The sequence below is a fragment of the Rhinolophus hipposideros genome, assembly GCF_964194185.1.
Source record: "Rhinolophus hipposideros genome assembly, chromosome: 3".
NCBI classification, from domain to species: Eukaryota; Metazoa; Chordata; class Mammalia; order Chiroptera; family Rhinolophidae; genus Rhinolophus; species Rhinolophus hipposideros.
This window is the reverse complement of record NC_138049.1, coordinates 68557055-68581456: the sequence shown is the minus strand read 5'-3', so window position 1 is coordinate 68581456 and position 24402 is coordinate 68557055.

The following is a 24402-nucleotide window of genomic DNA, read 5'->3' as shown; positions in this document are numbered from 1 at the left end:
TCCAAAATATCCTGCTTGGTGACACATTTGCCTGCAAAGACCAAAGATTTCTGTTCTTCTTGGTCATGAAGCCAATGATTTACAAATTATTAATAGTTGTAAGTAGATGTATATCAATCCTTGCAAAGGGAATATATTTTCAAGTGGAATGAGGCAAATAGAAATCCCAAAGGTGAGAAAAATCAATGTGAATCTCAACTAATAACTGAGGGTATAAAAATTTTAACAGTGATTAAAATAAAAAGAAATATCACCTTATAACTGAATGCAAGTTGTTCTCCAATATTAATACTTTATGGCTATGTCTCTGTATGAGTAAATAATTACCTTTGTTTTTTCTGTGATTTTCTTCTCCTGTTTTTCACATAGAATGATACAATAGAATTACAGAAAACATAAATGAATATTATGTCAACCTCTAATTCCAATATCTTACTACTCTTTTTATTTTTCTAAACTATATCCCACAGTTATATTTTTGTTTAACTTTTTTTAACAATATGTATGTTCTATTTAGCGTCCTACTATTATCATTTATTATTATATAGGAAAGATTATTCTGGTTTATGGCAAGTGGTTGTGTTTAATTGCTTGATGTCCAGTCCATGCATATTTTTCACACACATTTTTTTCATTTACTTTTTGCTATATAAATAGATTAAAAGCAAAAACCCAGTGTTTCAGTCGCTTGCAGCCCACTGTTGCTTTTGCAGAGAACTGCGCTTAATTATTACATTCACCTTTTATTTTGCCTGGTTTGAGGATGAAATGGATGCTTTCATCTGTGGGAGGACATAGATTTCAGGTAGAGGGATCATATAATTTATCCTCCACATAGGAATACTTATGATACTGAAAGAAGACACTAAAGTAATTAATCTGGAGCAATCAATTAAAACTGTTCTTTTCTTGGGAGAACTGAGATATGTGGTCACTCTAGTTTTAAATAAATCCATAACATCCAGTTCTTTTATAAACCATTTTCTTAGTCAAAGACAGTCACTAGAAATCCTTTTGTTTATATATTTTCTTATTTACATAATTTTATTTTATTTTTTGTATTTACAATATTTATTGTATTTATGTATAAATACGTTTAATAAATATGTATTTATTACATAAATACATATTACATATTTACATAATGCCAAATTATCAGGACCATTGGAGAGAAGATGCTATAACCATTTGGTGAAGAGGGTTCCAGGGATGGCCTTATTAAGCAGACAGCAGCTTAAAGGAATGCAAAACACAAAATCCTGTGCACGACTTTTTAACTCTCTTGTTTGTTTACCAGAAAACCAGTTTATTTCCAAAACTGGAAATATATGGTTTATTGCCATATATTTCTAGCGGGTGCCAATGGTCACCTGCCACACTCGCATATCCCTCACACAGTGATGAACCCCCTAAAAGTTAATGCAATTAAATAATAGTGTATACATCCATTTCTTATTTTTCACAATAGAGATTTTAAGGTCTATGAGTACTACTCACTGGGTGCTGACATCAGAGAGAAACTCCTAAAATTAATCCACTGATTTGGATGGGGTCAAAATGATAAGTGAATCCTTCCTGACCTTTAAGGAAGATGTTTTTTTCAAATGGTAAGATACATTCATAAGATGCAGCACGTACACATAAATATTCTAGAAACAATAGTGTTGAGATTTTCTCACATTACCTACTAACATCACAATTGTAAGATATCTATCGCATTCCTTCCCAAACCTTCTCCCGTGCCACGGTGACTCTGCAAGGAGCAGCTCCCTCACAGGACAGCAACTGGGTGCTAGAAGTATCTTTTACTTACAACCATAATGCATAAGTTGGAGAGTAAATTTAAAATGTGTTTCCTAAAAGAGAGTTCTGCATTTAAGTTAGAAAAGTGAGTGCAAAATGTGACATAAATTCAGAGGGGCACAGTGGCTGAAAGGAAACTGGAAAAGAAGGAATGGAGATAAAGTGTCACAAAGTATTGAAAAAGCAGAGAGAGTGAGCCCTAGAAAGTTCATATCAGATGTTTGAAACTAATTTGAAACAACATAAAAGACTCAGTCTAAAACACATGAGTGTATTGTATGTGTTCCTAGGACCTGTCTAGAGCATTTATTTAAGACAGAAATTATGAATATGGAAAGAAGGGTAAAAGAAATGAAACCATACTATGGGTTGAGAAATTTATATATTTTGCTTATATAATAATTTAAGTATAAATATATTATTCATCAACTTTTAATTACTATAAAATGGAATTAAGATAGGACATGGTTGTTCTCCCTCATCAAAAAATTGGTGGTTGCTTTTGGTCAGTCTGGTAAAAATAATTGAAAGTCTCCTTCTTTTAAGTCCCTGTTTTTACTCAAAATTAGTCCCAGCCTACTAATTTGTTTTTTCAAGTGATTTATAAAAATTACCTATGAAAATTAGTATCATCAAATGATTTGCTTCCGTCAACACGCCCCGCAGATTTCATCTACTGCTGCATAGACCATTGAGAATCACCATGAACAGTGGAGTCCAAAAGCAAGGCTGGACCCAAGGCTCTTTCCTTCATTAGCTTCCTGCCTTTCTGGCTTTGCCCACTCTACCTCCAGCTTTGTTGACTAAGTTTTCAGTTTTTAAGAACTCTTGTTTTTATTAAATTTTTTGAAGAACCCTTAATTCTCCAAATGTCCCTTAATCTGTGAGAATCTGTAGGTTCCTCAACCCTGTTTTGTTCTTCTGCTTTTCCAATGTCCTTCCAGAAAGTTCTCAAAAAATTCACACAGTTGATAACACCATTACTCTCTTTCTCTAACACTATTATTGATTTTGTTTTTATATTTAAACATGGTATGCTCTTTCCAATAGCTTTTGGGTATCATGTATATGTGTATATATATGTATTAATGATACCAAGTGTTGGAGAGGCTGTGGAGAAAAAGGAACCCTCATACACTGTTGGTGGGAATGTGATTGATGCGGCTGTGTGGAGGTGGTGTGGAGGTTCCTGAAAACATTAAGAATAGAATTACCATGTGACCTAGAATCCCTCTCTTGGGTATCTAGCCAAAAATTCTGAAAACCTTTATCCGGAAAGATATATGTGCTCCTATGTTAATTGCAGCTTTATTTATGATAGCCAAGACAAGAAAACAACCAAAGTATCCTTTGATAGATGATTCCATAAAGAAGATGTGTTATATATACACAGTGGAATACTATTCTGCCTTAAGAAAGCTGAAATAGTGCCATTTGCAACAACATGGATGGATCTTGGGTACATATGATATTTCTAAGCGAAATAAATCAGACAGAAAAAGTTGAGAACCATATGATTTCACTGATATGTGGTATATAAAACTGAAAACAACAAAAGAACAAGAGAAACAAATGAAGAAACAAAACTCATAGACACAGACAACAGTATAGTGGTTACGAGAGGGCAAGGGGGGAGGTGGGTGGTAGATGAGGGTAAAGGGGATCAAATATACGGTGATGGAAAGAGAACTGACTTCAGGTGGCGAACACACAAAGTGATGTATAGAAGATGTATTACAGAATTGTACACCTGAAATCTATGTAACTTTACTAACAATTGTCACCCCAATAAGCTTTAATAAAAAATGCAAAAAAAAAGAAGAAAGAAATAAAGAAATATTAAGAAGAAATTGGGTAGGTAAGGCATAGGGAGTGAGAAAAGCAGCCTGAGGGTCAGGAGGAATAAGAAATCAAGAGAGAGAAATAAAGGAACAACTTAGGGGATTGTCATGGCAATGTGGTTTTGGCTAGTGCATATTGGAGCAGTGGCCAGTTTAAGGAACTTTGTGGTATTCATAATAAAAAAAAAAAAGGAGAGAGTTTTTAACATGGAGAAGGAGTAGAACTGAGAATGAAATGTTTTGACTTTGGATATTTGTTTTTGGTTGCATTGATCCTATTTCACACAAAGGGCTCTCTCTGGCATTGAATTGATGGAAGAAATAAAACTTATTTTTGCTTTACATCATTATAATCTGAAAGGACAGGGACAGGCTGGCTCCACTACAAAAGACATCTTTAACTAAAGGTGTAGTGGCACTTCTAATTTGTTAAGTTAGCTCCTATGGATTTGTCTCTTAGTAGTGGATCTTAGGTCCTCAACAAAAAATTTACAGCAATGTACACTAAGGCCATCAGACTATCTGGAAGGCCTGAAGCACCCTCCAAATATGTAATGCTGGGGAACAGGTTCCTCTGTGATGAAACAGATCAGTGACTGACTGGTTAGGATATTATTATCTGTGTACTCAACTATGAGGTGTTATGAATCAGAGGGATTCTATTACCAATATCTACAGATATTGGTCTGATCAGAGAAAGAATTCTCCCTAAACAACATATTCCTCCATTTCTTACAAGAAGTTCAGTTCCATTATTATCTTATGGGATCACCATCATATATGTGGTCCCTCATTGACAGAAATGTCATTCTGAGGTACATGATCATATATTTTTTTAAATGACTAGAAATCGACAAAATTCCTTGATAATCAGTTATAAAAGCAAAATCATGAAGAAATAGATAATATGTTATATATATATATGTAACATATATATATAAGTTTAATATATATATATATATATATATATATATATGTTACACTTCATAAAAATAATTTGAAAGCTTTTCTTGAATTTCTATGTTTTGGAAAATTTTAGGTAGCATTGGGACCTTTGAAGTTTTGTTAGAATTTATATGAAATCATCTGGGCCTAGTTCTTTCTGGAGGGTAAAGTGCAGTGGTGTGCTAAAGCTTGCTCAAACCAGCGCTCAAGAGCAGACTGTTGTATTTCCAGGAATTTAATGAGCTCATTGTTGAATACAGACACTGTTAAATAATATAGAATCAAACAATGTTCCACTATTTGCAGCTATACAAAAAGATAAGAGTTAACAAGAATGCAGTCAGTAGTGAACAAAAGTTTCTTTGTGTCTCTTTGTTATCCTTCCCTCTGATCTCTCCCTACTCCCATTTTCCAGGCAAGCATAATAGCATAATTCTTTTATTCTTTTTATTCAGCATAATTATTTTGAGATTCTTCCATGTTGTTCCATGTACTAATAATTCATAGCTATTTATTGAGAAATAGTCCGTTCTGTGGGTATGTCACAGTGTGTTTATCCATATATCTCTTGATAGGCATTTGGGTTTTTTCCATTTTCTGGTTATTACTATCATTCCATAGTTTATTTGCCACCTGTTCATTTTATTTGGTGAAGTGTCCATTCAAATATTTAGCCCATTTTCTATTGGGTTCTTTTCTTTTATTCAAGAGTTGAGAATTCTTTATATATTCTAGATATACATTCTTTATCAGACATATGCTCCACAAAATTGTTCTTATAATCTGTGGCTCATCTTTTCACTTTTGTAATTTAAACAGGAAAAAAGTTTAGTGTTCATGAAGTTCAATTTATCAGTTTGTTTTTTATGGATTGTTTTTTAGTGTCACATTTAATAAATTTTGCCTAACCCAAGGCAATGAAATTTTTATCTTTGGAATTTTTTCTAGAAGTTTCATATTTTTAGTTTTTAAAAATTTTATATTTAGAGCTATGATCATTTGAGTTAAGTTTTGTATATGATGAAAGTTTGTGTCAAAGTTCATTTTTCACATGCAGATATCCAAATTTTCCAGCATCATTTGTTGAAAATTCCGTCCCTTTCTCTACTGAATTGCCCTTTCACCATTGTCAAAAGTCAGCTGTCCCTATATGTCAAAAGATATTTCTGTTCTCTTTCCTCTGTTCACCTATTTGTCTATATTTATGCCAATGCTATATTGTCTTGACTGCTCTTAGCTTTCGAATTTTGTTCTTTTTCAAAATTATTTTAGCTATTGAAGGTCTTTGGCATTTCCAAATAAATTTTAGATAGTGTATATCAATTTCTACAGGAAAACCTACTTGGATTTTGATCACAATTGTTTTCAATATGTAGACCATTGGGGGAAGAATTGACATTTTCATAATATGAATCTTCCAACTCCTAAACGAGGTATCTGTCTCCATGTATTTAGCTCTTTCTTACATTTTTCTTATTGTTTTGCAGTTTTCAATGCAAATGTTTTGTACTTCTTTTACCAGATTTATTCCTAAGTACTTCATATTTTTGATGCAATTGAAAATGACATTGTTTTATTTTACTTTCAATTTCTGGTTTTCAGTTGTAATCTAGAAATACATTTGATTGTGTATGTGTGTGTGTGTGTGTGTGTATACATTTAATTCTACAATCCGGATAAACTTTCTTAGTAGTTCTAGGAACGTTTTTTGCAAATTCCATTAGATGTTTCACATAGATGAGCTATGTTCTACATTGCATCAGATGACATAGATGTCATCTGTGACATAAATACTTTACCTTTTCTTTTTCTAATATAAACACCTCTTATTTCTCTCTCTCTCTGTCTCTCTCTCTCTGTCTCTCTCTCTCTCTCTCTCTCTCTCTCTCCCCCTCTCTCTTTCTCTTTCCCCCCCTCCTCTTTCTCCCTCTCTCTCCCTCCTCTCTCTTCCTTTCTTTTTTATTTTACCTCTTGGATCATGTTGTATATACATGGTCAGAGCAGATATCCTTGCCTTTCTTAACCTTAGGAGAAAAAAATGTTGTTTTTTTATCTTTAAGTATGGTGGTAGCTCTATTTTTCATAGATGCACTTACCAAGTTGAGGAAAATTTCTTTTATCCATAGTTTTCTGAGAATTTTATCAGTAATGTACATTAGGTTTGTCAAATGTTTCTTCTGCATCTATATGATGAATTACATTGATTGATGTTTCAAGTGTTAAAACACCTTGAATTCCCGGAATAAACCCTTATCTTTTTTATATATTGTTGCATTCAATTTGGCTAAAGTTTTCTTTAGATTTTTTGCATCATTTTTCATAGGGAGTGTTGATCTGTATTTTTGTTGTTATTTTTTTGTTTGTTTGTTTCCCTTCAAACATCTTTGTATGGTTTTGGATTCAGAATAATCCTGACTTCACTGAATGAGTTGGGAACTACTCTCTCCTCTTGATATTTCTGGAAAGTTTTCTATAGGAGTGGTAATATTTGTTCTTTGAATGTTTGCTACAATTCAACAAGGTTTCTTAGTGGGAAGTTTTTTAAAACAAATTTAATGTCTTTAATTGATACAGAGCCACCCACATTATCTATTTCTTCATGATTTTGCTTTTATAACTGATTATCAAGGAATTTGTCGATTTCTAGTCATTTAAAAAAAAATGTGGTCATGTACCTCAGAATGACATTTCTGTCAATGAGGGACCACATATATGATGGTGATCCCATAAGATAATAATGGAACTGAACTTCTTGTAAGAAATGGAGGAATATGTTGTTTAGGGAGAATTCTTTCTCTGATCAGACCAATATCTGTAGATATTGGTAATAGAATCCCTCTGATTCATAACACCTCATAGTTGAGTACACAGATAATAATATCCTAACCAGTCAGTCACTGATCTGTTTCATCACAGAGGAACCTGTTCCCCAGCATTACATATTTGGAGGGTGCTTCAGGCCTTCCAGATAGTCTGATGGCCTTAGTGTACATTGCTGTAAATTTTTTGTTGAGGACCTAAGATCCACTACTAAGAGACAAATCCATAGGAGCTAACTTAACAAGTTAGAAGTGTCATTACACCTGTAGTTAAAGATGTCTTTTGTAGTGGAGCCAGCCTGTCCCTGTCCTTTCAGATTATAATGATGTAAAGCAAAAATAAGTTTTATTTCTTCCATCAATTCAATGCCAGAGAGAGCCCTTTGTGTCAAATAGGATCAATGCAACCAAAAACAAATATCCAAAGTCAAAACATTTCATCCTCAGTTCTACTCCTTCTCCATGTTAAAAACTCTCTCCTTTTTTTTTTATTATGAATACCACAAAGTTCCTTAAACTGGCCACTGCTCCAATATGCACTAGCCAAAACCACATTGCCATGACAATCCCCTAAGTTGTTCCTTTATTTCTCTCTCTTGATTTCTTATTCCTCCTGACCCTCAGGCTGCTTTTCTCACTCCCTATGCCTTACCTACCCAATTTCTTCTTAATATTTCTTTATTTCTTTCTTCTTTTTTTTGCATTTTTTATTAAAGCTTATTGGGGTGACAATTGTTAGTAAAGTTACATAGATTTCAGGTGTACAATTCTGTAATACATCTTCTATACATCACATTGTGTGTTCGCCACCTGAAGTCAGTTCTCTTTCCATCACCGTATATTTGATCCCCTTTACCCTCATCTACCACCCACCTCCCCCCTTGCCCTCTCGTAACCACTATACTGTTGTCTGTGTCTATGAGTTTTGTTTCTTCATTTGTTTCTCTTGTTCTTTTGTTGTTTTCAGTTTTATATACCACATATCAGTGAAATCATATGGTTCTCAACTTTTTCTGTCTGATTTATTTCGCTTAGAAATATCATATGTACCCAAGATCCATCCATGTTGTTGCAAATGGCACTATTTCAGCTTTCTTAAGGCAGAATAGTATTCCACTATGTATATATAACACATCTTCTTTATGGAATCATCTATCAAAGGATACTTTGGTTGTTTTCTTGTCTTGGCTATCATAAATAAAGCTGCAATTAACATAGGAGCACATATATCTTTCCGGATAAAGGTTTTCAGAATTTTTGGCTAGATACCCAAGAGAGGGATTCTAGGTCACATGGTAATTCTATTCTTAATGTTTTCAGGAATCTCCACAACGCCTTCCATAGCAGCCGCATCAATCACATTCCCACCAACAGTGTATGAGGGTTCCTTTTTCTCCACAGCGTCTCCAACACTTGTTATTATTTGTCTCGATGATAGCTACTCCTAACTGGTGTGAGGTGATATCTCATTGTGGTTTTTATTTGCATTTCTCTGATGATTAGTGATGCTGAGCATTTTTTCTTATGTCTATTGACCATTTGTGTGTGCTCTTTGGAGAAACGTCTCTTCAGGTCCTCTGCCCATTTTTAAATTGAATTGTTTTTTTTGTTGTTGAGTTGTTTGAGTTCCTTATATGTTTTGGATATTAGCCCCTTATAGGAGGTGTTGTTTGCAAATATCTTCTCCCATTCAATTGGTTGCTTCTTTATTTTGTCAATGCTTTCTTTTACTGTGCAGAAGCTTTTTAGTTTGATATAGTGTCATTCATTTATTTTAGCTTTTACTTCCCTTGCCTTTGAAGTCAAATTCATAAAATCCTCTTTGAATCCAAAGTCCATAAGTTTAGTACCTATGTTTTCTTCTGTGCAGTTTATTGTTTCAGGTCTTATGTTTAGGTCTTTGATCCATTTTGAGTTAATTTTGGTACATGGTGACAGATAGAAGTCCAGTTTTATTGTTTTGCACGTGGCTTTCCAATTTTCCCAACACCATTTATTGAGAGGCTATGTTTTCTCCATTGTATGTTTTCTGGTTTCTTTGTTGAAAATTATTTGTCCATATTTATGTGGGTTTATTTCTGGGTTCTCGATTCTTTTCTATTGGTCTGTGTGTCTGTTTTTCTGCCATTACCATACTGTTTTGATTATTGTTTCCCTGTAGTACAAGTGAAGTGTGATACGTCTAGCACTGTTCTTTTTTCTTAGGATTGCTTTGGCGGTGCCAGGTAAACCTGATGATTTTTTGTTCTATTTCTTTAAAAAATACCATTGAGATTTTGATGGAGGTTGCATTAAATCTGTATGTTGCTTGGGGGTAATATGGCAATTTTAAATTATGTTGATTCTTCCAATTCATGTACATGGAATGTCTTTCCATTTCTTTGTGTCTTCTTCAATTCTTTAAAAAATGTCTTATAGTTTTCAGTATGTAGGTCTTTCACATCCTTTGTTAAGTTTATTCTTAGGTATTTTCAAATTTTTGTTGCAATTGCAAAAGGAATTTATTTTTCTTTGTTTCTTTTTTGAGATTTCATTGTTAGTATATACCCTGTTTCCCCAAAAATAAAACCTAGCCAGACAATCAGCTCTAATGTGTCTTCTGGAGCAAAAATTAATGTAAGACCCAGTTTTATATTATGTTAGATAAGACTCAGTCTTATATTATAGTAAAATAATTCCGGGTCTTATATTAATTTTTGCTCCAAAAGATGCATTAGAGCTGATTGTCCGGCTAGGTCATATTTTCGGGGAAAAATGGTAGGAATGTAATGGACTTTTGTACATTAATTTTGTAGCCGGCCACTTGACTGTATTCGTTTATTGTTTCTAATAGCTTTGTGGTAGAGTCTTTAGGGTTTTCTATATATAGCATCCCAATCCAACCCACATCCCTATTCATGGAGCAGCACTAACAGCTTCAATGTTCTATTTCTGACCCTGTCAAAAAGAAACAGGGGGAGGGATTGTAGTACAATGATTATAATGTCCTAGGCCTTCACATTCATTCGCCTCTCACTGACTCACCAAGAGCAATTTCCATTTTTGCCAGCTCCGTTCATAGTAAGTGCTCTACACAGGTGTACCACTTTTTGTTTTTTATACCATAGTTTTATGGTATGTTTAGATGTGTTTAGATACACAAATACTATCATTGTCTATAGTATTTGGTACAGTAACATGATGCACAGGTTTGTAGCCCAGAAGCAATAGGCTATACCATGTAGCCTAGGTGTGTAGTAGGCTAGACCATCTAGGTTTGTGTGAGTGCAGTCTATGATATTTACACAATGATGAAATCAGCAATGATGCATTTCTCATTAAGCAATGACTGTATAATTTTTTATACTTTTTCTGACATTACTTTTTCTCTGTAGAGATCTATTTTGTGAGTATATTTTCTTCATTGATCTTTTCCTCCTCCCCACCTCTCCTTTTTTAAATGATATTATTCATGGTATATATTTACTTTTACAGTTCTTCTAGTTGAGTTTTCATTTCTGACATGATTTTTTTTTCTTTTCTTTAATTGTTGTCCTGAGATCTGTGAGTTTCTTTTTCAAATCTACTTTTAGTTCTGATGTCTCGTTTCTAAATTCTTCTACCTCTGCATTATGTTCTTCTTTCATATCTTACATGATTGTGTTAATTTCTTTTAGCCCCTCTTAATTGTCTTGTCCCTCTTAAAATATGAGATTATAGTTTTCCATTGTTTTGTGGGGATGTCTTTCTAATCAATCGTTTCTTTCTATAGAAATAGTTTTTTTATTTTTAATTTTAGCACTTTTTATTATAATAGCTTTATATGTGATACAAAGTACAACCTTATGCTGCTTATATTTAAAATGTGTTTTCCTATGCTCTTAGAAAAGGGAAAGATCTGAAATAACTTTTCTAGCTACCGGGTTCTAGGGTTGTTTTCTCTTATTAGACCTACCTCTTGGAATTTTACTTTTATTATTCCCCTTACAATTTCATCTGGAATTTCTCTCTCTTGTGTCTAGTGTCTCTTCTAGCTCAATTTGGATTTTATTCCAAGCAGTTTCTTCTCAGTGAGACTGTATTTTGAAAAGTGAGACTAATGACTGCATTAGTCAGGGTTCTCCAGAGAAATAGAACTAATAGGAGATCTATCTATCAGCCATCTATCATCTATCTATCTATCTATCTATCTATCTATCTATCTATCTATCATCTATGTATCTAATCTAGGAGATTTGTTATAAGGTGTTGGCTCACTTTCTTACAGAAGTTGACAAGTCCCAAGTACTGTAAAGTGACGTGGCAAGCTAGAGACCTAAAAGAGCCAATGCTATAGTTTTAGTCTGAAGGCTAGTAGACTGCAGATTGAGGAAAAGCCATTGTTTTAGTTTAAATTCATTCATAAGCAGGACAAAGCTGACCTCCCAGTTTGAAGGCAGTCAGGCAGGAAGAGGACTTTCCTTCTGGGAAAGTCAAACATCTTCCCTCAGGGAAAAGTCAGCCTTTTTGTTCTATTCAGGCCCTCAATTGTTTGAATGAGCCCCCAAATTAGAGAGGGCAATCTGCTTTACTCAGTCTACTGATTTAGATGTTAATCTCATCTCAAAACACCCTCACAGAAACACTCAGAATAATATTTGCCCTAATATCTGGACACACATGGCCATCAAATTGACACATAAAATTAATCATCACAGGGACTTTAGTTATTTTTTTAGTGACCTTTTGGCTCAGAACAATCTAGTCTTCCCGAGGTCTCCTTGGACCTTACCACAGAACTTGCAATACCCCCTCTGGTTTTGGATGCTATCCTCATCTTGACCTACCAAACTTTGCATACAGAATGAGTTGTCTTCCTTATAAGATAAATTTATCTGTTGGCAATTTCTGGGTTCTCTGGCATTCAGGATTGCAAGAAGCTCTTTTACCTTCTCTTTGCTTCTTTCAATCATTGCTGATACTACACAGATCATTTGGCTACACAGCATATGACTGTACGTATATTGAATTTTGCAGCATGGGGTCACCTTTTAAACCTATGTGTGCTATAGATGCTTCGTATTGGTTTATATTTTGCTGTATTAGTTGCTGTGTTGTTGATATGGATTGAGACAGAGATATTTAAAGATTATGTCATTGCTGCTGCCCTAGTTCCTCTTTTGCTGATAAATATATTGAGCACCGCTTTCTGCTGTTCTTAGTGCTGGGAGAAGCAGTGAAAAAGACAAAGACTTTCCTCATGGGCCTTATATACTTGTGGGAAAGAGATAATTTCATAGAAAATGAAATGAAATGAATAATAGTATTTCAGTTCGAACTAACTGCTAGGTATGTGAAAAAGTAAAGTAAGTTATAAAAACAGAAAAATCCAAGGATAAGTTATTTTGGGTAGGATAGTCAGAGAGGGCTTCACTGAGGCAGTGCTTTTCAGCTGAGACTGAAATTCAGATTCAGAGAATTGTAGATGAAAAAGAGGTGTTGTAATAAATCATAAATTCCTAAATGGGCAAGTCATGGTAATTCACTCCCCAGGCCTATAACATTTTTAGGGAAATATTTTTAAGCCAGATGTTCTGTGCATCTAGGTTACACACCTTTGAGATGCCAGAAGTAATACCCCTATATAACCACCCTAAGAAAACTAATAATCTTATCAACTATCCTATAACTCAATCCTCACCTTGCCTTTTTCCACCTCCATGTAATCTACCTTACGTTCCCTCCTTAATTTCAAATGCATAAAAGAAACTGCAAAGCTGTTATTCTCTGAAGGATTTGAGACCATACTCCCCGGCATATGCCATACGTTTTGCTTAAGTAAAGTCATAAAAGTTCTCTACAGGTTTGGATGTTTTTTATGTTGACAGGTCTAAAGATAAAGTATTTTAGACATAGGATAGATCTAGTTTAAAAGCTGTGAGGTAGGATTATATTGGCAGGAAGAAGTCCACTGTGCTTAGAGCACAGAGAGGAGACTAAATATAACTCATAAATCTCTTAGGAATTGGGTTCACATAAACCAGTGCCGGGGAGACTGATTATCTCAGAGTTTACTTACCATATTGAGTTTCTAAATGTCTTACACAGAGGACTAGACTTTGGTTGCTAATACTCAAAGTACTGCCCTTAGAAGACCCTGACTAAGTAGCCAGCCAAACATATGCAAACACATTCTTTCCTTGATTCCATTTTAGGGATGCTGACTTCAAAGGAACAGTAATATTTTGTGGATTCTAAACTGTACATATAGGCATGTAGCCATGTTATAAAACATTAGCCCTGTTGTACCCTAGAAGTCCCTTGGAAGGAAATATTGGCTCCTTACAATGAAAAAAACCTGAAGCCAAAATTAAATATTTTCTTTATAGATTGTAACTTGGCTCTGATTTCTTGTGATAAAATGCTTGATCTTCAGAGCAAAAGATCATTGGACATCTTGAACTTACTATCTTAACCCCCAAGAATTAGTGTTAATTCCAACCAAATTTAAGTCTGTTTTTCAAATTCAGAGCAAGGTAAATATCATTCTATTTAAATAATACTACATTTGAAAATAATTTGTCTATATTGTTTACTTTTTCTTATTAATAACACACACTCACTTCCTTTCACACATATCTTTGTGGTTGGTCTGTGTAGTCCTTTTCAGAAAAAAATATTGGGTTTCAAAAAAATAACTAATATAAGTAAAAACATGTCTTTCCTAGTTTATCTATGAAATAAAAATAAGGACATTGTCAGAATTGGCAAATCTCTTTGGCTTGTCATTCATGAACTTTTTCCCTTGAAATAAGCTGACAGAGAGGAAAATATTGACTCAGTGGAAATCTTACTTTACAAGCCAGTTTAAGATTATTCATAAGAATAATCAAGGTGGTTTTATACATAGATTTACACATACTATATTTATGTGTCAATTTAATTAATCATATTTATGTATGTTTTTGAAAATTCTTGGATTAAGAACTTATAAAATGGAAAACAATTTATACTAATTTTGCCAAGATGAGTATATTTTATCAGTCTATAATGACTGAAGAGATTAAGATGAGAATAGAAGGTAATTTAAGAACTCAAGAAGTGAAAAAACATTTTTATTTCCTGACATAAAATTTGAGATAATCTTTTCTTTGCCAACTGGAGAGTAATAGAAACTACTTAATTTATAATATTTTGAATTTGCTACATTGATAGCTTTGGATATATATATATGTATATATATGTATGTATATATATACGTATATATATACATACATATATATGTATATATATGTATGTGTATATATATATACAGCTATCTTCATATAGATGGATAGAGACAGAGCTCTCTCTTTCTCTCTCTTTCTCCATATATATAAAATACATATATATAAAACATGTATATATATATATATAACACATGTATATATATATATGTGTGATATATATATATATATATATATATATATATATATATATATATATATAACACCTACAAAGGGATTAGAAAATGAAAGAATTTTAGAGCTATTTGTTTCAAGAGACCCTGTTAAAGAAATTTACATTTTAATTAAGTTATTTATGAATTCCACCACTGCTTTGGTAAAAGTAAATCAGAATGAATGCAGAACACCTTTATTTCCATCTCTTAATAATTCAATATCCTATCCTGGTACAGAAGTTAGTTTTGAAAATTGATTAAGGAGAAACTGTTAAGACTGAAGATTCAGTTGATCTGTGGGATAATCCAGGGCACTGAATATCTTTATATAGGTAGGCTTGTTGATGTTCTGTTCAGAATATTTTAATTATATATAAAAATATGTTTTCTGGTCCTTAGACCTAAGAAAATTGTGTAAGGCCAGTCCCATGCCTCCCTTCATTTTCAATTCCCTTTCCTATGTCAATTTGTACTTTTAAAGAAAATTCTTGTTCCTATCAAATGAGTCAGACCAGATGGGAACACTATTTTTTATGAATGAGTATGTATGAATCCAAAACTGAAGGGGTTCTGTTATTCTGGGTGATAGATAGCACAGATTCTAGTAGCCTTTGTGTTTTGGCAGGAAGACCTCTGCCTTAGGTACTTCTTCTACCTCATTTCTGATTTATTAAATTATTTTATTAAGGAACAATGTGATCGAATCCACCATTGAAAACATAGTCTCAAATTTAAATCTTCCTATTAACGTGATACGTTTAAATAACCAATACAAGTAACTAACATAACCAAAGTTCATGTCTTCCTTCAGCTCAGATTTTAAAAGAGGGAGAGTAGGGCACTGAAAACTTAAAAGCTGCTTTCAGGATGCTAAACAAACATGATATTTCCCTCTTAGATGTAATTTGAGATTTGTTCAAACCAGTCTATGTGGGCATGAAAGGAGTGAATTTTCACCTCTTGTGTGCCCTAAATAAAGGCAGTCCATGAGTTCCATTCAAGGTCCACTTAGATGAAGTCTCACAGAGAAAACATTAGACAGGGAGCCAGGAAGTCTGCATTCCAGACCCAGTGCCCCATCTCTTTACCCTAGTAATACCCTTGATGGTCGTTTACGATTTTGATGTTTCTTACCTATAGAATGAGTCTCAGTTCCAAGCTTCAGGCATGCAAACAATGGAACAAAACGGGTCAACTGCAGCTAACATTTGAAATCGCATACATCTTGCTGTCTATCAAATCTATGAGATAATACCAATGAACGATTATATGGATGTAACATGTCACACAGATCAGATGCCCCATCTCCATGTTTGAGGCAGAAAAGGGATGAGATTTATTCACTCTTTGCTTAGGAGTGAATAAGAAAGTACTAAAATTTTTGTACCATAATTGAAAAAAATGAAACATAATTAAAAAAAAATAGTTTGTTCTCTTTTCCCCCAATTGCCTCTGTGTATTTCTTCTATAAAATATATTCTTCTTGACTTTTCCTTTAATTTTAACTAAGTATGAGTTGAATCCAGACACAATTCTGTCCTTCTGTGTGCACTATATTAATGTCCACTAGATATAGATATGAAGATAGGATGAAATTTGTATGAAGCAACTAGTTTTTTAAACACAATTATTAAGACATTTTAAATGTACAACAGTGTTTTTTTCTTTAGAAAGATTCTGTAATACTGAGAGGTTAAACTTGGATTCATCTTGAAAAACGGAATCCAAACTGAGTGCTGTGTACAGGATATAAAAAAGTCCATCTGGTCACATTGGAGAGGAAAAAAAATACAGTCTGGAAGAGAGTGAAGGAGAGACTGGACTTCAGGCTCTGTCATATTTTGGAAAGACAGGGCCTTCCTCCGACCGTGGGGCCTTTAGTCTGCCAAGTAGTAACAATGAGGAAGAGAGCCAGACTTACTTAGACATGGTTCAGTTGAACACAACTTGACCTATTGTTTGTGTTAAAGCAAAGAAAAGCTGAGGACCATTCTAATCTGCTTCAGTCTGTATAAAGTTTCAAAGATTCTTTAAATATGTTACTGATCTTAAATATATAAGACTGATTGGGGTGGAATTTAAATATAGGAAAATGTGATTTTTGGAAGTAGGAAATGAAAGGGAAATGTATAAGTCATCTTTAAAACATATTGTATTTATGAGGTTAGAGATAAACCATAATTGAATCTATGAACTACCAGATTGTCAGAAGTTCTTTATTTCATGTGTTTTTAGTGGGGTCATTTGAATATGTTTCCTATTGATTCATAGAGAAGGGGAAAAAAGAATGAAAGTAATATGATGGCCTCTGGAGAAATGTGGAGTGACTGCTTGAGAAATAAGTATGTATTTTTCTCCAACTATAAAAAAAGCTAAAAAGAAAAAAAAAGGAGGGGGGAGAAAACTCTATTGATTGTCTCTAATGCCTACTACTTTCAATGCTCCCCCTCTTAGCTGCTTATGCCTCATAAGTAATCAAATTTTGTACCATGTAAACAAGTATGGCACAAACTCTTGAGGAATTAACTATAGGCTGAATAGGAAATACGGAATGGCCTGGTGAGAACACTGCCCAAGGAGTGTGATTTGCTCTGAATGGCAACCAGTCAAGCCAATAAGATCACCTATCGCAAAATATGTCATTAATTAACAAATAGAGACAAATAGCTGTGACCCATAATCCACACGACACAGAGAAATCAACAAGCAGAAGATATAAGGACTAGAAATTGGAAGCAGCAGGAAAAATCAGTACGGAAGAATTATGATTCAGAGTAGAGACAAAGCAAGAAGCTGTTAGCAGCAAGAGTATTATGTTGAAATATATGAAATATGTCCTTTTGCGGCTCAAATATAGTAAAATATCCACAATTTTATGGATTCAACCTGGAAAAACTACTTTTAACCAGAAAGTAGTTGGATCAATGTCGTGGTTGATAGTTTGTATTGGGAAGATTGCTTCTAGAGTTGGCCAAGGCACCACCAGAACTCCCAAGATGGGATTGTATCTGGTATCTTTTATCCCAAAGAGTGAAAGATTGCATTCTGTTTCTATTTTATATGGCAGTTAGTGTCTTTGTTCCACGGGATCTAAAAGAATCTAACATAGTCATCTGAAGTGATATGGAATCAGTAACATTGACATGTCCCCACCACAATCAACAGAAAATAATCACCTAAAAGGAACATGCCACTCTTTGAAGAGATACCATAGCCCTCTTATGTCTTGAGTGTAGCATAGGTAGCATCCTAGACATAACAAGATTTTAAGAATCCAAAAAGAAGCAGAAGAGAGACCTGATAACTCAGTATATAATCTTTCAGCAATGAAAGAATGGTGATTATATGAGGTGGTTTAAAGTTCTCACCGACAATTTTTTTCTTTGAGAAATCTCATATTATGCAACTAGAGCTCACACCAGAAGACATCCCTTAACCAAAGGAAGCACTACAATAATAACTATAAAGCCACTGGGAGCAGTGATCCTGAAAGGCTATGGAAGTGGAAATGTGAGTCAAGGGGTAAAAAAGAAACACCAGGAACCATGAGATGAATAGGTCCTCATCCAAGATGTAAGTGACGTTAATGGTGGAACTTGAGAGAGAATGACACTTGTTTCCAAGGCTCCTTTAGTTTTGTGCATCAATTAGGGACAAAAATACATTTTTTTAAACTTGAACTATAAAGGCTTGTTCCTGGGGAAGTGCCACACTTTCAGGTGGATATAATAAATATATTTTCCTTCACTCATCACACTGCTGAAATGGTAGTCCAATAATGTGTTCTTAATTTTCTTTATAGCACTTGACATTTGTTCAATCATATTTGGAAAGTTCTTGTCTCTTTAGTTATATAAAATAATTCTCTCTTTGGCTCTGCATCTATTGCTTGACCTTTTTTTCCTTTTGTCTTCAATACAAGGTGTGCATAAGACTGTCCTTGAACCAAGGTGTTCTTAGTTAGGGGGAGGAAAATCATAGACTTAATATAAGTCTTACTTCAAGTTCCAGCTCTGCCACACTTTACTTGTGAAAACTTGGAAAATTCAATTTTGTAAGTCCCTCATGTGTAATAACTCTCACAAGATTGCTGCCCCAATTTTTAAAGAGTACCTATAGTATCAACCCTACCCATTGGGAAGGTCATTTTGCTCTGTGAAAGCCACATGGGGCATAGCACACCAGCGTAGGATGATAACCAGAACATCAACAGTGAATTCAGATGAGCAGCATAGGTTTGTTTCATAAGCTGCTGTTCTGAGGTCACTGCTGATGTTCTGATGTTTCCATTTTACCAGTTATGTTATATCTGGATTCTGCTTCTGCTGATTGATTCAGCAGTTGAATGCTCTTCCGAGTTCCCAGTTACATGTCTGTTCCTAAACACTCTCTTAGACTCTCTCTGCTACACTCTATGACCCATGGACTAATCTCATTCCATTCTATGCCTATGTCTCAGGAAACCTAACTCGGATCCAGGACTCTGGGTTCGCAGTTGACTGTGAAGAGTTCAAATGGTTGTGTGAGAATAAAATTATGAGCATGACTTTCTTTGTAAACTTTAGAATACTGAAATCATTAATTCATTTAAAAAACAGATATTGAATTCTTATAATACACCAGACACTGTTCAAGTTATAGTATAAACATGAAATAATCCATCCTGTGCTTTCATGGAGAATTAGGAAACAGAAAGTAGAAATGTATAGATTCAATGATAGAATCTATCTCTCTATATTACAGTATGATCATTTTATAGGGAGTAATTAATTCTGTCTTAGAAATCAGAAGGATTGCATAGAAAAATCTCTGGGACTGAATCTTGAAATATGTGCAGTATTCATTCATCATAGAGCTAATGAGAGTAAGGCTGGAGAATAGTATAATCAGGGCATGGAGACACTGTGTTGAGAGGCTGGAGTTTGAAGTTCAAAAGAAGTAATCCTGTAGAGGTAAGTCATACCAGGTCATAGGGATTTTTTAAATTCATTTTAAGAATTTTAAGGGAAGTTGATAATTGATGGCCTTAATTTTCTCAATGATGCAGGAAACAAGTTCATCTACTGAAACAGAGAGGAAGTTCTGTGAAGAGAATGATGAATAGTTGAATTACTACTGTAGAAATGGCAGAAAGATTCACAGTTGGAAAAGGTTATTGAGGATATTGAGATTATACCCATTTAAATTTGCTCTGTTATATAGAATAAGTCTTTATGTCATTGATAGATTATTGGAACCTGTAAGTCGTTGGAACCTGTATGTCATTGATAGATTATTGGAACTTGTAACTATAAGCAAAATGACATAACAAAAGTAATTTTACCATAGGCTAATTGATATAAACAAGATTTAAGTTCCTATGCCATATTTATAGTTACAAAAATATCACCAAACTTCTAAGACATCAAACACTTCTAACATTAAATATTGGAATAAATGTGAGCTATATATATACATTTAAGAAAGACTAATAAAAACAAGTAAGGGAATTATTTTCAACCCTTGTATTCCCCCTACCACAGAGCTCAGGGCCCAAGGCAGGACCCAACCATGGATAGGTCACTATTCTATAGTGGGCTCACACACACACACACACACACACACACACACACACACACACACACACACTCACTCAGACTGCGACAATTTAGAAAAGCCAATTCGACTGTCATGTACATCTTTGGGATGTGGAAGGAAACTGGAGTATACAGAGAAAACCCACGCAGACATAGGAAAAACATGCAAACTCCATACAGACAGTGGGCCCAGCTGGGAATTGATGATTGTTTTTTTTTCGTTTGTTTGTTTTTTTGATTTCTTCTCATCAGTGTTGTAAAGAAACAGCATTCATTGAAACTGCATTACTGGAAGACCTACGGTATCTCTCTCTCCAAGTGAATCGGCAGCCTTTCTCTGAATAAACACTATCCTTCTGGGAACTGAAACCATTCCCATCATTTCAATTATAATTTCTACAGATTTGTCTTCAGTTTCTTGGATTATGTTTGGTTCATCTGTTAACATTTTACTGATTTTTTTTCCCTCTTGTCAATTTTATTGAGGACAAATAAATTGCATCTATTTAAGGTCTATATTTCAGAAAGTTTTGAGTCATATACACCCATGAGACCAACACCAAAATCATAATACAGAATATTTCCATCCCCTTCACAATATTCCAATTGTCTCATTGGAATCCTTTCCTTCTTTCCTTCTGGCTCAATACAGCTGATCTACTTTTTGTTGACATAAATTCATTTTCATTTTATAGAAATGAAGTCACACAGAATGTGCTCTTTTGTGTCTGATTTCTCTCACTCAGCACACTTATTTTAAAATTATTCATATCATTTGGGTGTACCATTTCTTCATTCCTTTTCACTGCTGAATAGAATTTTACTATATGGATATACCAAATTGTGTTTATTCATGCACCTATTGATAGACATTTGGGTTGTTTTCAAATTTAGGCTATAAAAAAATAAAAATAAGTTGTATGTTCATGTATAAGCCTTTGTATGGATATATGTTTTCATCTCTCTTGGATAAATACCTAGAAGTGGAATGAATGTGTCAAATAGTAGTTATATGTTTAACTTTTCCATGAAACTGCCAACTTTACATCCAACCAACAGTATTAAAAAGTTTAGTTGCTTAACATCCTCACAAGGTACTTGTTTTGTCAGTCTCTTCAATTTTACTCGTCCTATCACATAGGAATTGTCTAATGATGTGGAACATTTTAAACATGTGCTTACTGGCTATTCACATGTCTTTTCTTTACGAGGTGTCTAGTCAAATCTTTCCCCTTTTTTTTTGATTTGGTCACTTGTCTTAATATTGAGTTGTAAGGTCTGATTATATATTTTGGATACAAATCCTTTGTCAGATACAACTTGCAAATACTTTCTCTTATTCTATGACTGGCTTTATTGTCTCCTTACTAGTGCCTGTAAGTAAAAAGTTTGAAATTTTGATAAGGCTCAAATTTTTATTTTTTCTCTCTCTCTCTTATGGTTCAATTTTTCACCTCATGAGGTCTTGAGGCATCAACATTTTTTGTCATATTTTTTTCTAGAATTTTATTTTTGCTAGCTTTTACATTTAGACTTTTGACCCATTTCAAGTAAAATATTGTGTTTTGTATGTAATATGGTTAAAGGTTCATTTGTTCCTCTGTGGGTATCCAGTAATTCTAGCAATTTCTTGAAGACTTCCCTCTCGCCATTGAAATGCCTGGGCATTTTGTAAAAAAGTCAATTGACCATATGTGTCTGCATCTCTTTCTAGACTGTATTCTACTCCACTGATCGATATATCTATCATACCATCTATATCACTGTATTGATTACTGAAGCTTTATAGAAAGACTTTAGTTCAAAGAGTGTAGTCCTAGAATACTATTATGTTTTAAAATTGTTTTGTCTATTCTAGGTCATTTGCATTTCCATATAAAGTTTAGAATCACTGACAATTTGTGTAAAAATATTAAAATTTCTATTGGAATGATATTATTCTTAAATACATTTGGAGAAAACAAAATTAAAAATATTGAATTGACTAAACTTTAACATTGACTATTTCTCCTTTTATTTGCATCTTTAATTTTTTTCAGCAATGTTTTCACTGTGGAGGTCTTGAATGCATTTTTAAAAACAAAGTTATTCCTGAGTACTTTATTTGTGGCCCTATTATAAACAAAATTTCTAAACACTTTCCAAATATTTACTGCTAGTATATGAAAAATATAATTGATTTTTAAAAAACGTATTTCCTTTACCTTCACTAAGTTCAGTTTTACCACTTCTTTTCTGATCCAGGATTCCCTCTACTGTAATAAGATATAATTATGTTGAGATAGAATTAACTCTATTATAAGACTTTTGCTAATAGTACAGAAAGGAGGGTAGATTCTGTGACCACTAATCCCAACTGACCTAAGGTTTCACCAAGCTCTGCTCCATAGGCTCTATAGTAGTCAGTATTCAATAGCTACCCTCCAAAGATGTCTAAGTTTGAATCTCTAGAATTTGTGAATGTATTAGGTCATATGGGAAAAGGGAAATGAAACTGAGAATGGGATTGAGTTTGCTAATTAATTGACTATACGATAGGGAAATGATCCTGGATTATTGGGGTGGGCTCAATGTAATCATATTTCCTTCAAAGTGAAAGAGGGAGGAAAAAGAGAATCAGAGAAAGTGATCTGACTATAGAAGCAGAGTCAGAGACATGTTATGCTGCTGGATTTTAAAATGGAAGAGGGAGGCTTATGAGTCAAGAAATGTAGATAGTTGCTAGAAGCTAGAAAAGGCAAGTTGAATAGATTCTCCCTTAAAGACTCCCGAAAGAAACACAGCCATGCCAACACTTCAATTTTAGCCCAGTGAGATCCATGAAGGACTTCTGAGCTACAGAACAGGAGGATAATAAATCTGTGTTGCTTTAAGCCGCCTAGTTTGTGATTTTTGTTTTCCACAAATTTTCCTGTTTGTGGTAATTTGCTCCCTTTCCCTCAGCCTATATAAATGGAGGTGGTAATCATGATAGGTAGGAGGCTGGTTAATACTGTGGCTCTGATGATTATACCAAATTGGGTTCCATTTTCACCTTTTATTGACTGTATAAACTTGAACAGTTTATGTATTCTTTCTTTTATAATTAAAAGGGAACTATTCTTTCTAAGTGTTGGTTTCCTCATTTGTAAAGTTGAAGAATTGTATAACTATAGGATTTTTGTTGAGATTTACACATTGAAAGTTTGCCCATAGAAAGCATTTGCAGCCCAATGCCTAACACATAGTATGACTTGTTATACAATATTAACCCTCAAACTGAAGCCTCATAAAAAGGCAAATAGGTGCATGAAAAAGTGAGAATGAGTCAAGAAAATGCCAGCCACACTAGGTCACAACAGAGAATGCCTCAGTAATTTGCCCATGATCATCATGAGGAAAATAAAAGGCAATGACGAGTCATCTATGCAAGAATAATTCAGGAGCAAACAAAATGAAGAAATGTAGAATGCAAAAAATAAATAAATAAATAAATAAATAAATAAATAAATAATTCATTAAGATTTCCACTTCTGAAATAGTGAAGTGAGTCCTTATAAAACTGGTCCTTCCACAATACCATATCTACAAACTAGGAAAAACACAAATAACTACTACATGATAGGCCTTGGAAATTGAGGAAGAACAATTAATTTTTGAGGGTGAGTGAAACTTGGAATAAGTGATGATCATGGTGTGACTTTCAAGTTTTTATTATCCATCATTTTTTCTCTGTGTGTATGTGGACTGACTCTGATAGCAACCATAGTTCCTAAAACACTAATAGCAAAACCTACCATCATTCTGGCTGGAGGAACCAAGTGAGGGGTTCTGAGACAAAATAGCACTTCTGAAAAGTGAGGGGAAACCTCAGAGAGGAGAAAGTCAGAGAATGAAGCCAATAGTTTTGGGCATAAACTCAGCCTAAGTCCTTGGCTGGCCCTTTGCCATATGTAGAAACCAGCTAGTAGCTGAACTGAGTACTGAGCCATTCATTGCCCACTGCAAGCTTAATTGTCTCAGTTTCAGTCCAACCAAGG